General features: G+C 45.8%; 1 protein-coding gene across 2 annotated transcripts in view; it reads right to left on the minus strand.

The window, feature by feature from the left end:
* Rere (arginine-glutamic acid dipeptide repeats) overlaps nucleotides 1-7,756 on the minus strand; it is a 370,202-nt gene extending 362,446 nt beyond the window's left edge. For both annotated transcript variants that reach the window (XM_048350176.1, XM_048350173.1), the window contains exon 1: nucleotides 7,494-7,756. The gene's annotated coding sequence lies outside the window, so the exon portion shown is untranslated. The remainder of the gene's footprint in view (nucleotides 1-7,493) is intronic.
* Nucleotides 7,757-8,236: the final 480 nt, after the last annotated feature.

Here is an 8,236-nt window from a genome sequence, read left to right on the forward strand (position 1 = left end):
GGTCCACCTGGCTCAAACTCCATCCAGAAACACTGCATAGCTATTCTAGCTCACAAGCTCTCTTTAGTCCAAGCCAACAAGGTTAACACTGTCCCTTTATAAAATGGTGTCTTTATTGCTACACATAGCCCTGGTACTGGGGTCTGGCTTAAACTCTGCTGAAAAGGCAAAAACTATCTGGTCACGAAAGCTGGGTGGGGTCCACATCCCCAATAGTTTTCCACTATGAATGAAGCCATGCTAAACCACACTTCCTGTTCTTCAAAGGAAGACTGTTCCTCAAGTTTATTTCTTTCCATGTTTTCTCAAAACTTCAAATGGCTTTGAAGATTTTTTTATTCCTTGTAACCCAAATGCCCTACTCAAAGCTCTTTAAAAATCACATGATAACTAGTTTAAAAATAGGGCAAAACCATGGCTTCAACTTCTGATGCAAAAATTCAAGACTGGCCAGGTGCTGGTGGTACACACATATAAATCCTACTCAGGAGGTTGAGATCTATGAATTGTCAGCCCAGGAAGACAAATCCTTGAAACTCCTATCTCCAAATAATCAGCAAAATGCAGAAAGTGGAGGCATGACTGAAGCGGTAGAGTGCAAGCCATGAGTAGGGAAAGCAAGCTTGAGGCCTGGAGTTCAAGCTTCAGTACCAGCACACACACATACAAATACATACACATACACACACACACACATACACACACACATTAGCTGACCGAATTACATAAGGTCAAGAACTGTATCTTCTATTACTTGGCATGCCAAGTTATACAAATCACAATTCCAACCCAAACTCCAAAGTGGTAAATATATTTAATATATGTGATTCTTACATCATTGTCATTGAATATTCATTAAAATAACATGAGCAAGCTAGGTGTCAGTGTCTTACCCTTGTAATTCTTAACCTAATCAAGAGAAGAGGCTGAGACATAGAGGGTCAAAGTTCAAGGGCAAATGCAGCAGAAAAGTTCACAACTTTATTTCCAACATAATTAACAAAAGGCTGGACTGAAGGGATAACTCTGGTAGATTACCAGCCTAGCAAGCACACACTGCATTCAAACTCCAGTACAGGCCCTCTCCCCAAAAAAAGCACAATCTAATAGTTTTATAACACATTTAAATACATATTTTTCTATTCATCTGGGAAACACTAGAACCCTGTTAGAAAAAAACTACATACTAATAAATTCAACAAAATCACACTTAAATACCTCAAAGTTGGAATAATTATCAGACTATTAATAATTAACAATTACTTAGATACTTAGATAACAATTACTCAAGAGTAATTCCTGCTAGACTCTGGTGGCTCACATCTGTAATCCTAACTGAGATGACTTCTAGAAAATGGTGGCTTTAAATATAATAAGAACAACTTTATAACCAACCAGAGCACAGTGTTATCAGAAACTGATTTCGTAAAACAATAGTGTATTGTTTCAGGATGTGTGTGTGTAATGAAGTTCACAGCTAGGTCACACTAATGACTCACTTAAAACATCTGAATTTTCTGCTATCTTAACCTTTAAATCAACTGCAAAAGTAGCTGCCAAAAGCAGTTAGTAGGAAAGCATACTATCCCCAAAAGAACTTAGTATATACAATTTATTTTACTTAGTAACTTTTTTTTTTTTGGCCAGTCCTGGGCCTTGGACTCAGGGCCTGAGCACTGTCCCTGGCTTCTTCCTGCTCAAGGCTAGCACTCTGCCACTTGAGCCACAGCGCCGCTTCTGGCCGTTTTCTGTATATGTGGTGCTGGGGAATCGAACCTAGGGCCTCGTGTATCCGAGGCAGGCACTCTTGCCACTAGGCTATATCCCCAGCCCATTAGTAACTTTTTTTGATTACTGAGTTAAATTTAAACAAGATGTTCAAAGATTTAAAACCAATTTTAAGTAAAAGGTGCTTATAAAATCCATAATATTCAACACATGTTTTGAGAAAGACAAAGATCATATATACTTTTTGTTTTGTTTGTTTTGTTTTTGGTCAGTCACAGGGCTTGAACTCTGAGCCTGGGCACTGTCCCTGAGCTCTTCAGCTCAAGGCTAGCGTTCTACCACTTGAGCCACAGCACCACTTCAGGTTTTCTGATGGTTAATTGGAGATGTCTCACAAGACTTTCCTGCCCAGGCTGGCTTTGAACCATGATCCTCAGATCTCAGCTTCCTGAGTAGCTAGGATTACAGGTGTGAGCCACTGGCACCCGGCTTCCATGTATTTTTTTTTTTTTTTTTTTTTTTTTTGGCCAGTCCTGGGCCTTGGACTCAGGGCCTGAGCACTGTCCCTGGCTTCTTCCCGCTCAAGGCTAGCACTCTGCCACTTGAGCCACAGCGCCGCTTCTGGCCGTTTTCTGTATATGTGGTGCTGGGGAAATCGAACCTAGGGCCTCGTGTATCCGAGGCAGGCACTCTTGCCTCTAGGCTATATCCCCAGCCCTCCATGTGTATTTTTTAATACCACCTGACACATTTCTGTTCAGTATCTGTACATTACATACAATAATTGCAGGACTTATCAGTTATTGAAGTTGTTTTTTTGTCTTTTTGTGCCATTCCTGGGGCTTGAACTAAGAGCCCTAGATGTTATCTCTGAGCTTTTATTGCTCAAGACTAGTGCCAATGGAGCCACAATTCCACTTCCGGCTTTTTGGTAGCTAGGATTACAAGCATAAGCCAGAGGTGCTGTACCTATCAAGGCATTTCTTTTTTGTTTGTTTGGTTGGTTGGTTTTGTTGGTTTGTTTTGTTTTTTGCCAGTCCTGGGGCTTGGACTCAGGGCCTGAGCACTGTCCATGGCTTCTTTTTTATCAAGGCTAGCACTGCCACTTGAGCCACAGCGCCACTTCTGGCCATTTTCTATATATGTGGTGCTGGGGAATTGAACCCAGGGCTTCATGTATATTTCCAGCCCTCAAGGCATTTCTTAAAGGCCAACCAATAAATCAGGGCTGGGGGTATGGCCTAGTGGCAAGAGTGCTCGTCTCGTATACATGAGGCCCTGGGTTCAATTCCCCAGCACCACATATACAGAAAACGGCCAGAAGTGGCGCTGTGGCTAGCCTTGTGGCAGAGTGCTAGCCTTGAGCAAAAAGAAGCCAGGGACAGTGCTCAGGCCCTGAGTCCAAGCCCCAGGACTGGCAAAACAAACACCAAAAAAAAAAAAAAAACCAATAAATCAAAGCTGAAAAAGTAACTGGTGGTCTAAGACAAGGTGAAGGTGGTAGAGTGCCAGCCTAGCAAGCACTAGGCCCTAGTACTAACAAAACTCTAGTACTACCAGGAAAAAAAAAGTAGCTAGAATTTTATTTCTTGATTTGGATTACTGTTTTAACTGAAATACGTTCTCAACTACTATTTTAGCTTCCTTTAAGAGCTATATTGCGGCTGGGAATATGGCCTAGTGGCAAGAGTGCTTGCCCTGCATACATGAAGCCCTGGGTTCAATTCCCCAGCACCACATATATAGAAAATGGCCAGAAGTGGCGCTGTGGCTCAAGTGGCAGAGTGCTAGCCTTGAGCAAAAAAAAAAGAAGCCAGGGACAGTGCTCAGGCCCTGAGTCCAAGCCCGGGGGGGGGGGGGGGGGGGGAGATATATTACCAACAAATGTTGGGTTGAAACTGCCTGATTCTACTCACTAAATAAGTAATACAGCTGGGCACTAGTGGCTCACTCCTATAATCCTAGCTACTTAGGAGACTGAGATCTGAGGATCATGGTTCGAAACCAGCCAGGGCGGGAAAGTCCATAAGACTCTTATCTCCAATTAACCACCAGAAAAACAGAAGTGGCACTGTGGCTCAAGAGGCTAGCCTTGGGGCTGGGGATATGGCCTAGTGGCAAGAGTACCTGCCTCTGGGTTCGATTCCCCAGCACCACATATACAGAAAATGGCCAGAAGTGGCGCTGTGGCTCAAGCGGCAGAGTGCTAGCCTTGAGCAAAAAGAAGCCAGGGACAGTGCTCAGGCCCTGAGTCCAAAGCCCCAGGACTGGCCAAAAAAAAAAGAGTGCTAGCCTTGAGCTGAAGAGATCAGAGACAACACCCAGTCCCAGAGCTCAAGTCCCATGGGGGGAAGGGGGTGCTAAAGAAATTACTTCTAGCCCAAAGCAGATGGTTTGTGTCAGTAATCCTACTATTTAGGAGGCTCAGAGCTTGAAGATCAAAGTTCAAAGCCAACCTGGACAGAAAAAGTTGGACACTCCATCTCCAAGGTAACAAACAAGCACAAGGCAGAGCTAGAAGTGACTGAAGTGATAGAGCACCTGCCCAGCAAGCAAGCAAACCAAACCCACAGGCCCTGAGTTGAACCCCACTAAGGGCAAAAAAAAAAAAAAAAAAAAAAGAAAGGAAAGAAATCACATTCCTAGGAGTAACCAGTCTGGAACAGATGATGTTTATTCTACAAATACAAATCTCTAACTATTCGTTACATTACAACAATAGGGATAGGTTAGAGTCTGTGGTAACAAAATCCTAGCAATTTATCAAAAGTATCTCTGAGCTGGGCTCCAGTGGCTTAAACCTGTAATCCTAGCTACTCAGGAGTCTGAGATCTGAGGATCACAGTTCAAAGCCAGCCCAGCTAGGAAAGTCTGTGAGACTCTAATCTCCAATTAACCTCCAGAAAACTGGAAGTAGAGCTGTAGCTCAAAGTGGTAGTGATAGCCTTGAGCAACAAAAGCTCAAGAGCAGCCCTGAGTTGGGGGGGGGGGGGTATCTCTGAAACCATGGTTAAGAAGAACAGAAACTCATCAACCACAAGCCATCCTATCAATCCTATTTGTATTGATGTTATATGATTTCTGAAAATGTTACTTCTATCCAACACCAGAACATATGTAAGAATGATGATTTTATTAAGATTTCCCACCCACCCACCCCCCAATCCCACTACCTGATTCCTGAAGACAATCTGTATCCAATGCTAGGCTCTGACTTTCTATACGTTAAGTTTGATTTTATTAGTGGCATTAAAACTTTTCAAAAGACTGCTAGGATATACAGTTTGCAACACCTAGAGTGTAAATAAGCTCCTTATTTAATTTACTATTTCAAGACACACTATACTTCTCATAAAAGATGGGAAAGTATCAATTCAAAAGAGTTCTTTGAAGTCACAATGTGCAAATACCTCTGATAACAGAACAAATTAATGTCAAGACACAGCCAATAACATAATAAAGCCGTGATGCAACCGTGTCTGTCAAAGGGCAGCTGCATTAGCAGCTGTGGAAGTGGCATTTGCAGAAAGGCCCAGCAACTGCCTTTCAAAGAAAATCATTAAACCTCAGCCGTTAATCCCCTCCCCCATCCTCTTCCTCTGAATTCATCAAAGCAATTAACCAGTAGAAGGTGCTATTCAGCAGCCTACAAGCATTCATTCACACCAACCTTCATCCTGACCCAGAGCTAGGTTTACCCAAGATGGACTGTTAGTAATGTTCAGTGTTCTGAGCGCCTCTACATTAGCCCCCCAAAACAGAAAAGAAGATCCTTTCTTAAAACTCCTATTTACAAAAACCACCACCACCACATTGATAATTTGTGGTCAGGTTGCTGACTGTTGACCTATCAGATCACTAATAACACATACACACACAATCATTTTGTTAAATATTAACCTCAAGCAAAATCTTTACAATTTTAAGTGAGACAACCTATTTCTACTTAGAAAAGAAGACATTTGCGACAGTAAGAGCCAAGTGAATAATTAATTCACTATTCCCAACAAAGTCAGGGGCAATGAGGAACATGAAAGCACTGAGAGTAGAATGTAAGGCCACCACATATAAAGAGTTCATCTTTACATACACACACATACAAACAGCAGCAGAAAGCAGGATTTAAGGGGAAAAGTCTCTGAATGTGTGTCTGAGTGTCCTTTAGTTTCCCACATACTCTTCTGCCTTGCAAGGTTGCAAAAAAGGCTAGACAGGAGATGGGAGAAAACTGAAAAAGAAAAGCACCTCCCTTCCCCCCATCTTCTCTCTCCCAAAAAGAGCTGTTTGTCTGTGCAAACCTAGTCCCAAATATGGGAGAGAGAGAATGAATGTGTGTAGGAAAGAACAATGAGCCCTCAGCCTGGCATTGTGTGTGTGTGTGTGTGTGTGTGTGTGTCTTTTTCCTTCACCTCAACAACAACAGAGCTGGAAGCCAGCTTCCACTCAGACTGGGTCATCAAAATTAAAACTGGTTTATAATTTACAGTGGAAAGAAACCAACAAGCAACTAAATCCATGGAAGGAAATATCTACCCAAAGATGATTTTATTATTGTATAGATCCATCCTCTCACCCCTCCCCCAACAGACTGAGACTAAAAGAAATCCGTGTACAGCAGACAAAAAGATCTCCCTTTAAATAGAAAGCAATTATAAAAAATGCTCCAAATTTAAACATACACTGCACTAGTTTGTGTCAACACTAAATGAATGTTTTGTAATTCACCAAGTTCACTTTTTTTACTAAGTTATCTTTTTTGTGTTCAAAAAAATTGCTTTGGAAAAGGCTATTTCAGGATTCCTACAAAACTACTTTCTAAAAATGTACCTTAAAATAGCAGCACATACTGAAACATTTAAAGCACCCAGTTTCTCAAGGACACATTTTGCTTAAATCATTGTTTGAAGTCTGTAATCCAGCAAAATTGTAAGCAAACCTTGGAAAAGAGACAGAGAAAAATGACAATTCCAACAATGAATCATTTTGTTTTCCTTTCAACAACTTTGGAAGCAACCAGTTTCAAAAGAAACCTGCAAAACTCCCCCCATACACACATGTCCCTAACACACACACACCCAATTCTAGATAAAACTACCATCTTTCCTTAACCTTAAAAGAAGGACATTTTTTAAAAGAAAACAGAAGCCACTCTCGGACAGCAGAACTAGAAAAACCTAATAGTCAGAATTCTAATCCAAGTGATCCGAGGGAAAGGTTCACAATTTTGTAATCACACCCTGAACTACAGACGGAAAACACAAAGAAAGACTCTTCTCCCCTAATGGGAAAAATGATACTTTAATCCGAGTCCACCCCCCCAAGACCCCCAGATTAATTCATAAACATTCCAGCAATTGATATAGCTTCAGTCCTGGACTTCCTTCTCCTCCTCCCCGCCCCCCACATCCATCCCCCCCTCCCCCGGCACAGTTCAGCCAATTATTTGGGGACAGGAAAGAGTTTGAAGGAGAGCTTGAAGCAGCAGTCGAGGGAGAGCAAGGGTGGCCCCAAGACACAGAGGACAGAGGGGCTCGGTCACCTGGCCCCTTTATCCGCCGCCACCCCGCTGCCCGGCCTGGCGGGACGACGGCCCGGCAGCCCCCACAGCCGCCGGGTCTCTCGAGGACGAGCCGGGACGAGTGACGGCTTCGGGGGCCGAGCCCTCGGTCGCCCGGTCGCCCGGCCCCCCGCGCCCAGGACGGCGGAGTGGACGGACGAGCGGCCCTGCACGCACGCACGCACGCACGGCGGGGCCGAGGACTTACCTTCCCCTGAGGCGCTACACCATCCAGGCTCGGGGCGGGCGGCCGGCTCCGGGGAAAGTGGCGGGGACGGGGCGGAGGCCGCGGGGCACCGGGCTGAGGGGAGGGGCGGCGGGGGCTTCCCGGCCGTGACCCCGGCAGCGACTGGACCTAGGCTCCTTCCTCCGCCTCTCGCTCGGGCCAAGCCTTCAGCGGCGGGCGCCCACCACCATGTCTGCTTCGGGCTTTCCTGGGGGCTTTTTCCCGGGGCTCCCTGAGGAGGATGGTGATTTTTTTTTTTTTTTTTACCCCTCAACTACAAGAGAAAATGAGGCGAGAAGATGTAGGGAGCGCGAGGAGGAGGGAGAAGGAAGGGAGGAGGAGGCGGGACCCAGGCCCGGCGGGGCGAGCGTCTCGGGGAGGCGTGCGGCGGGACGACGAGGCTCCGGAGCGCGGGGCGGCTCGCGAGCGTCTGCGGGAGCAGCGGCACCTCCGCGATGGTGGCGGAGCCGCGGCGGAGCGGGTACGCCGACTCGCCGCCCACTCCCCGCTCGGGCCCGGCCCACCTCGCAGTATCGCGCCTCGCCATTGGGGAAGGCGCGAGTGACGCAAGCGGAGCGGAGGCCAGTGGGAGGAGGTGGGCGGGGCGGGGGCGGGGCCTTCCTTCCCTTTCCTCCCCCTCCGCCCCCCCCACCTCTTTTTCTTGGGAGCGGAGGGGAAGCCGGGAGAGGCCGGGCGTCGGCAGTGCCCGGGCCGGGGCGGGGGGC

This window comes from Perognathus longimembris, chromosome 7, assembly GCF_023159225.1.
Source record: "Perognathus longimembris pacificus isolate PPM17 chromosome 7, ASM2315922v1, whole genome shotgun sequence".
NCBI classification, from domain to species: domain Eukaryota; kingdom Metazoa; phylum Chordata; class Mammalia; order Rodentia; family Heteromyidae; genus Perognathus; species Perognathus longimembris.